At 45.2% G+C, this 8,105-nt stretch overlaps 1 long non-coding RNA gene across 1 annotated transcript; it reads right to left on the bottom strand.

Annotated features, from left to right (window-relative positions):
* Positions 1-6,492: 6,492 nt before the first annotated feature.
* On the bottom strand, positions 6,493-8,101 carry LOC125964716 (uncharacterized). Its single transcript, XR_007477952.1, has 2 exons — positions 7,698-8,101; positions 6,493-7,227 (listed from the first exon to the last, which is right to left on the bottom strand). It is a non-coding gene; the product is annotated as an uncharacterized LOC125964716 (long non-coding RNA).
* Positions 8,102-8,105: the final 4 nt, after the last annotated feature.

Here is an 8,105-nt window from a genome sequence, read left to right as displayed (position 1 = left end):
AACAATCCTGTCCTTCCCCCACGCTGTAGCAAATGAGTCTTGTAGTATTTTATTGGTTACAGGTTCTTGTCCCATCTTCATTCTGAATTTGGATTTTTTATTTTTTTTCTTGTACATCTGGGTTTGGGCTTGAATGTCTACCTATTGGTCCATCTTGAGCTTCCCTGAGCGATGAGATTTGAGATCTGATGGAAAGTTAACTTCGGGATCTATGTCTCACCTGCCCCAGGAAGCCTTTTCACCATGACTCTGCCCTTCCTTGGGCTCATGACACGTTTTTCATATTACCTGTTAGGTGCTTAATCTTACATTCACCAGTGGATCAGTTTTCATATGGTGGTCACCCAGTGAGCTTCTTGTTCATTGGTGGGGCCTCATATCACGTTTAGCTAGGCTTAGGAAACTAGGCCATCCTTGTTCCTTAGAAACACTTTAAATTTCTTCTGTCTTACTAAATTTCCCAAAACTTCTCTACCCATTCACTCATGCATTCATTCATGAAATGCCCTACGGAGCACCTCCTTTATTCCTTATGGAAATGTGTAGAATAATGGGGGAAAGGAGGAGACAGATATAAAAAAATCACATGAATACATGCAAAATTACAGCTGTGCCAGGTACATCAAAGGACAACAGTACTTAATTCTAGTACTGGTGAGATTTGGCCCTGCTGGGGAGGTCAGGGAAGCCTTTGAATTGATATCTGAGGGACACGCTGGGAATTAGCCAGTTGTAAAGCAGAAAACAACTATTCCAGGCAGGGAGAAGGGTGCCTGCAAAGGCCTGGTCAGAGGAGGGAGTGCACAGGGACTGATCTTTGAGCGTGGAGAGGAAGGGCTCAAGCGACATGAGCCATGGTGGATGCCCAAAGCTGGAGAAGTGGGGGACAGCCCAGTTGGTGTAAGGCCCCTAATGCCATGTGTTCACAGTCTGAGCAGGTATGGGCCATTGGGCATCTCCCTTGACTCCATCGATTACTCTCCTGCCTCACTGTTCCTGGCTTCATTCCTCCACACGTCTTAGCACTATTCTGTCTCAGGAAAGAGGCAGTCCTCGACATTTACCAGCTGACCTCTCCCTTTGGCCTTTCTTCCCTTTCCTCCTGCATCCTCCAGTGACTGGGCTCAGGGAGCCTTTATTTCTCCACTGTGACTCTCATCTGCATTTAAACTGGCTCCTTTCCTTTATTAGTTAACTTGTCCAGATCACCCCAGCGTAAGGGAAAAAAAGGCTTCCCTCTCTGTTATATGTGTCATTGGTCTTATGCTTGCAGGCTGAAATGGGCTTTCCTTCCTCCCGTCCTACACCTTCAAAATTAAGGACATCTTGGGGCTTCCCTGGTGGCGCAGAGGTTGGGAGTCCGCCTGCCGACGCAGAGGATGCGGGTTCATGCCCCGGTCCGGGAAGATCCCACATCCCGCGGAGCGGCTGGGCCCGTGAGCCATGGCCGCTGAGCCTGCACGTCCGGAGCCTGTGCTCCACAACGGGAGAGGCCAAAACAGTGAGAGGCCCGCGTACCGCAAAAAAAAAAAAAAAAAATTAAGGACATCTTAAGAATTTCTGTCAAAGTTCTCCCCATTCAATTAAACTCTATTCACAGGAAGCTAAAAACTTTTCACTACCTTTGTTCTAAGGAACTCCCTACTCAGCAAATTTCCTGAGACTGGACCTTGAGAGAAAACTGGTATTCTTGAGAGGGTGATGTATTCATGTTAACTTAAATGTTTGAAAGGCTGTTTTAAAATATTGCTTTATATTTGATTCTTTGTCACTGAAGAAAGCTTTATATGTGTGGGCCAGAGAAAATACAAGCTGTGCACATTAAATAAAATCATCAATAACTTTTTAAAGGACAAAAAATTAGTCCCCCCAAATCAAAGATAAATCACTTATGTATAAATTATCTATTAAAAACATAAAGTAGGGACTTCCCTGGTGGCGCAGTGGTTAAAAATCTGCCTGCCAATGTAGGGGACACAATTTCGAGCCCTGGTCCGGGAAGATCCCATATGCCGTGGAGCAACTAAGCCCGTGAGCCACAACTACTGAGCCTGCACTCTAGAGCCTGTGAGCCACAACTACTGAAGCCCGCTCTAGGCCCATGCTCCGCAACAAGAGAAGCCACAGCAGTGAGAAGCCCGTGCACCCCAACAGAGTAGCCCCCGCTCGCCGCAACTAGAGAAAGCCCACGAGCAGCAACGAAGACCCAACGCAACCAAAAATAAATAAATAAATTTATTTTAAAAATTTAAAAATAAAAACATAAAGTAGAATATATTATTTTTTTAGTATATAAAGCTGATGTTGATAGAAAGAATACTGGTAGGTTGTACTCTGGGTTCTTAGTATTGTGGACAGGTTTTTGCTGAACTAAAGTATCTCTTTTTTCTCACCTGGACTTTTCTGTAATCAAGAGAATGCAGCCTTGAGATGACAGGGTGGAATGCATACTGTACTAAGGAATAACTTTTCTCTGCATGGCTAACTGACTACTAAAATAGCAATAGAACTTGGCCTCTTTAACACCATACTTTATCAGGCTGACTAGGCAGAGCTTATGTTCAGGGTTAAGGACATGCCTTCAGAATCTCTAATGATAATATCCATCCAGGAATAGAATAAACAAGCCAATGGTAATAATGCCCTAACCATTTACACTTAATTAAGGTTCCTCTCATTCCAGGAGTGGGCACTGCTGTCTCTGAGTCCAGTTGCTTAGCATTTAGTTACCAGCATTCAGCTGCCAATTCCAGGGGCTTGAGAGATTCAGACCCTGGCAGCCTGACACATACTAATCAAATAAACAAAAGATCTGATTTGTAAATCAGAATGTCAATGTCTTAGAGGGAGAATTGCCACTTGCTAAAGGACTATATTCCTTGTTACTCAATCTGTCCACCCTTGTCTGAGAAGGAAGCTAATGCAGTGCTTAGCAGGGGACCATAGTTGTGTAAATTGCTGTATTTGCATTGCTAGATCCGAACTAGAAAAGGAACTGATATTGCAGGGGTTGGATGGGAGAGGGGATATATCATTTGGAATTTGTTGATTGCAAATAACAGAAAGCAATATTGGTTGACTGAATAAAGGGGAATTTATGGGAGGGTCATTGAGGATTCTCAAAATTACAGGAACCTGGAGATTCAGGCTTGGATACAGCAAGGGAGCAGCAATTAAGACCACTGAACAGTCTGTCTGCTCAGCTGGAGAGAAGCAAGCTAGTTCCCGTCTTTCTGGACCTCTGCTGGATTTAGCTTTAAAAATTTCATCAAGCTTTTAAAATTGCAATTAGACCATATCTAGTGTTTATATTATCTACTAAGAGTTGTAAAAGTAAAGACCCTTCACTCAAAGAGTTAAGAATCCAATACTACATATCAATACGTAAAACACATTAGACCAAGTTCATGGCAGAGGTGCCAAATCAGGGCTTTGTGGTTTGACAAATGAAGCAAGAATATGGGCTTAGAAGGATGGGGAAAGACTTCACAAGAAAGACACTGGAGATGGGCACTGGAGATGGCATGATTTTGCTAGGGAAGTTGGGAGCATTTCAATCTGAGATGTAAGTAACAAATACAGACCCAGATGTAAGAGCCTAATGTGAATCACATACTTGGTTAAGTTCCCTCCTCCTCCTCCTGTGATTGGGTTTACAGGGTTTACTAAATGAAGAGAAAGGTTTTGCAGGGAGAGGCCCCTGTGCTTTGGAGGGAGGAGGGCTGTGTGGGAGAGAAGGAAAGGTTGGAGGGGAGAGCAAGACCCACACATTTCACCTCCAGCAGATCAAAGTGTGCTTCTCTCAGTGTATCTGATGGAGGGTGGGTGGTAGGTGACAAACCTGGAAGCAAGGAAATGAAGGTGGTCTTTCCTTGATTTCCCCTCTCTAGGAAAGGGCTCATTAGCCCTGTTGATACTGGGTGGGCGTCCAATGCTAGTGGCAGCATCCACAGGTACAAATGCTTATGTTAAGTGCCATCTACCCCAGAACAACCATCTGGGTCCTGCACAGTCCGTGCTTTAATACAAGGCTATCGGGTGAAGGCTGTTGAACATCAGACCCAATGTGGTAAGAATACAGCATCAGTGACAGTGATAAACAGTTCACTCATTCATTCATTCATTCCAGTCTATACTTATTAACACTGTCTGGAGTCTCTGCCCAAACTTGAGGCTAGAGGCTGAAGTAGAAAAAGTAATGATAAGTCACTTCCTTTTCCTACTTCTGTGTTCTCTTCTGTCAAACAAGAAACTGGAGTTTAAGGCCTTTGCTTTGCTGTGTCTCCTGTGCTTCATGAGCTCACACATAAAGGCGGGAGCAGTTTGCCCTGGCGTGGGCCAGAGGAAAGGCGTCAGGGGCTGAAGGGCAAAGGATAAGAGGTGCTGCTTGTCTTCTGCCTCCTTGGAATGAGGTACCCTCTGAAAGGTGCTAGGGATGTACCAGCTCTGTGCAAACTAGAGGTCTGGTATTTGCCAGAAGCTTTGGCATAATGCAAGGAGAAATAGTGCATGAATGATGTGATGGAATTATTGCTGACCATGAATTTCCTGCTCAATTAGTGAGATGAGGTTGTGCGGGGTTTCGTTTAATTGGAACTTTCCTGAGCAGATCTAGGTTTATTTACCATTTTACATGATCTCAGGAGATGAGAGGGCAGCATGTTGAATTACAATAACCTTTCATTAAACAAAGTTCTTCCTCATGGACCTTTGATTCCCCTTTCCTGCATTGTGTTTCTCCATAGAACCTCTGTCACAGCTTCTTTGCAATCATAGAGGGTACTTGGGTTTGAATTATTTTGTGTCTGGTGCATTTGTCCCTCTATATTCAAGTCACAATAAATGTCTATAAGAAGAATTTTCTGAATTGCTAGACTGGAAACTCCTTGGGGTTCAATGTCTAGTCTATGTGCATCTTGGTATTTCACCTTACCATGCATCCCCCAAACCTCCTACCAATGCCTGCTAGTAGGAACTCAACAAATCTCCTTCAAAACATCTTAATTTATAGGTATAAATTGTGGCTTCCATAGAAATACTGGGTTTACATGAAATCCAGAGGATATCTGGGAGAGTTAACCATGGTTTCAAAAAGATTTAAAGTTCTTTCTCCCAAGGTAGTTAGTTCCTTTGAAGAATGAGCATTCTAAGTTGGTGGATGAAGAATGAGGGAAAGAGAGAGACTTGTTTTTGTTACATTTAGGGTTCAGTTAAGTATTCAAAGTTCTGAGGAGACTTTTCAGGGCCCCCTTTCACATTATTCACATGTAGAGGCCAGAGCTCATGCATCCCCATGCCCTTCCACTTTGTAGAGTAATTGCTCTATCTCTTAGCAGCTTCAACCAAGGCTCATCCTTCTCTGAACATGTTCCATTGTTTAGATCAGGAACCAGGTAGGAAAAAGTAACTATATAATACGTGTATTATACAAATAATAGGAAAACATTATAAAAATTGGGAGACTAGAGAAAAAACTTCATTCCTAATATCTTTACTCCAGTCCAGGGGTTTTCAAAGTCTGGTCCCGAGACCAGAACATTAGTATCACCTGGGAACTTGCTAGAAATGCACATTCTCGGGCCCCACCCAGTCCTAGTGAATCAGAAACTGGCATGTGGTCCAGCAATTTGTGCTTTAACAAGTCCTTCGGGGGATTCTGATGCACACTAAAGTCTGAGAATGGCTGTTCAGGCAAAAGTATTATTAGCGTTTTATGGCAGTCTTCATGAGTGCGTGAGAGAGAGTATGTGTGTGTGTGTGTGTGTGTGTATGCAGGCTTTACTAAACTGTTAGAGTACAAAAGCAGCCATTGTAACACTAACCCAAAATCTAATCTCTCCAGCCTAGAGCCCCACCTAGCCCTGCAGTGAGTCCAAACTCCTTCAGAGTTTGCTAATATCAAGAATCTGGGAATCATCACGGTGGACCTTATAGATGTGAATATATGTGCCCTAGGCAAACCACTCCATGGGACCTCAGTAACTTCACTTTACTGGTTTGTTCCTGGGCTCGGATGGATAAGTAGCCCTACTTATCTATCGGCAGGACTTTCATCTTTCCCTGTCTGATGTCCCTGTGAAGCACAGATTGTCCCTTGCCCTGACATTCCTTTGGAATTTCCTATGGAGCCCCAGAGCTAATTGTTCACTGTCTGTAGCTGGTAAGGAAAACACAGGGTAAGAGTTCACGGTGTGGTCACTGCATGGCGTCACCCTTCCCTCTGACCCTCAGGCCTGGGGGCTTTGTCTGCGCACTGCTTCAGCGAGGCTGCAAAAAGGAGAACACACCTCCCCAAACCTCAGTGAGGCTTTTGTAAGAAAAAAAACAGGCCACTTCATGGACATCTAATGACAAAAAATAAAATACACGTGGGCCATGGCAGGAGATGGAAAATCTCCCCTCATCTTCTGAGAAATGGGACAGCATTTTCTCTCTTGTGCATTAGTCAGGAGAGACTAGTTTGGCTACAGTAACAACCCCAGACTCAGTGAATTAAAATCACTCAGGTTTATTTCTCACAAATGCTAAATGTCTTTCAACATTAACTGGGGACTTTACCCTGCTTCATCCTCACTCTGGATTCTGTTTGACAGACAACAGCGACCTAAAATACTGCTGGAGAGGAGAAAGGGCTTTGTAGCATCTCATTCCAACAGTTAAATTCTCTGCCAAGAGGTGACAGTCACTTAGTTTCCTAACCCACTGGTTAAAACTTGTCACAGTGCTCCACTTAACCACGAGGGGTTTGGCAGGTGCAACTCTACCATGTATGTGGAAGGTACCTGAACATCAGTAACGACTAGCACGCTGGAGATTTGCCCCTTTTGTCTGCTTCCCTTTGCAGCCTCAGTCAGGAGTCCACGTGCTCTTGTTGCTCTGTGATCGACCACTATCTGCTTGATTCTGCCGTTATGAGTTTCAACTCACATTATCAAGAACTATGATTGGTAGATCAGCGGGTGGACAGGATTCCCTTGTATCCGCTGTTCACCCCGTGCCCAAGCAGCCTGGCTGGCAGGGTGGGAGTGGGGCCTGTGGTTCCTCCCAGGCAGCAGGGTTTGTAGAGGTGATGCAAGGCATTCCTAGTACTCCCACTCTGCCATGCTGTCTCCTTCCTCATTCTTGGCAATGTCTCTCATCTTGGCTTCTGTCACTCTGGCTTCTTCTCCTTATAACTTTTGGTCCCCACATGGGGACCAAAAGTTTTTCTCTATGTGCTTCTCAGTCCTAGAAAGACAAGAGGAAGTGACTAATCACCAGAATACAGAAGCCGTCTAGTGCTGCTCTATTAACAATTCATCTAGTTACAGCGGAGTTTCGCTCTAGCCCAGCCATATATACTTCGTTGCATATGTAGTCTTTGTACAATTTTGCGTCATGCATTTTTACATTACATAATGCTTATTTTAGGTTGAAAATCCTAAATCCACTGTCATAAGTGAATGCCAAGTTCATTTTTGGGCTTTTTCATAACTGTACACAGAGGATTAAATGCTATTTACCGGACCAGCTTTATAGTTTAATTTCTTTTCATCTTCTTTTTAAGTCATTAAATTGTATCACATCGAAAAAAAAAAAACCCCAAACCCTGCATTGGCGGTTTTCCCTAACGTTATGTAGGCTTAAGGGATAGTGAAACCAGGACAGAGAACTGTTTCTGTGCCCAAGCGAGTAAGGAGCAATAACTTATTCATTACCCGAGAGAGAATGCCACTCCTCCTTTCCAGGCTGCAAAGAGGCCAGGCTCAAAGGGCAGGCGGGCTGGCTTAGGCAGCGCCTCTGAGGCTACCTGGAAGCCGAGCAAGTCACCTGAGTCGTGCCGGTGCCTGGGCTGCCAACCTGCAGCCACCGGGCCGCAGTCTGCGGGGGCAGGAGGACACTCCCGGGGCGGGAGGACCCCCTTGGTCCTCTTAAGCAGGCAGCCGACCCACGGGTGCGGCGGCGCCAGGTGCCGGTACCCAGGTAGCGCGTGCCCCGGCACCTGCCGCACCAACCCCGCGCCCGGGGCGGGGCTTCTCGCGTCCCCTTTAAGAGTGCGTATCGCTCGCCCCTGACGTCAGGGTGTCTCTCCGCACGAGCCCGCGTCCCGCGCCTCTCCGCGCCCC

Source organism: Orcinus orca, chromosome 6, assembly GCF_937001465.1.
Source record: "Orcinus orca chromosome 6, mOrcOrc1.1, whole genome shotgun sequence".
Lineage (NCBI taxonomy): Eukaryota > Metazoa > Chordata > Mammalia > Artiodactyla > Delphinidae > Orcinus > Orcinus orca.
This window is presented reverse-complemented; position numbering and strand designations above follow the sequence as displayed.